Here is a 574-nt window from a genome sequence, read left to right on the forward strand (position 1 = left end):
TCGCTGCTTAGTTTTCAGGTTATGAGCCCCGCGCAAGGATAGTGTCGCGGTCTGCCGGAACCAGCCAACTGCGGGATTGCAGTCTCAGGATAAGAGCGGCTCTGGTACATTTGAGCCTGGCTGCAGGCAGGGAGGCTACATACAGCCGGATTTGCGAAATGGCCGAACAATCGAAGCGGGTCCCGAAGTTGGAGTCGATCGCCGACTACCCGCAATGGGAGCCGAGGGCAAGAAATGCCCTGATTCTGGATGGTTATTGGGATGTAGTCAACTCTGCTCCTATTACCTCTGTCGAGAAAGGTTTAATGGCGAAGGCCGCGCTGATCATGATGGTCGGCGACAAGTTCCTTCAGGAGATTGATCAGTGCGCGACATCAGCTGCTGGATGGGCATATCTGAAGAAGATCCACAGCGAGAATCAGAAAGGGCACCAGCTACTCTACGACGCACAAATACGCAGCCTCAAGAAGGGTAACGATGAGCGCGTCGAGGATTACGTTAAGCGCACCATTCAGCTGCGTACCAAGCTCAAGGATTCGGGTTTCGACTACCCGGAGAACATCACGTCAAGCTA

The sequence above is a fragment of the Volvox carteri genome (assembly GCF_000143455.1).
Source record: "Volvox carteri f. nagariensis unplaced genomic scaffold VOLCAscaffold_29, whole genome shotgun sequence".
NCBI lineage: Eukaryota > Viridiplantae > Chlorophyta > Chlorophyceae > Chlamydomonadales > Volvocaceae > Volvox > Volvox carteri.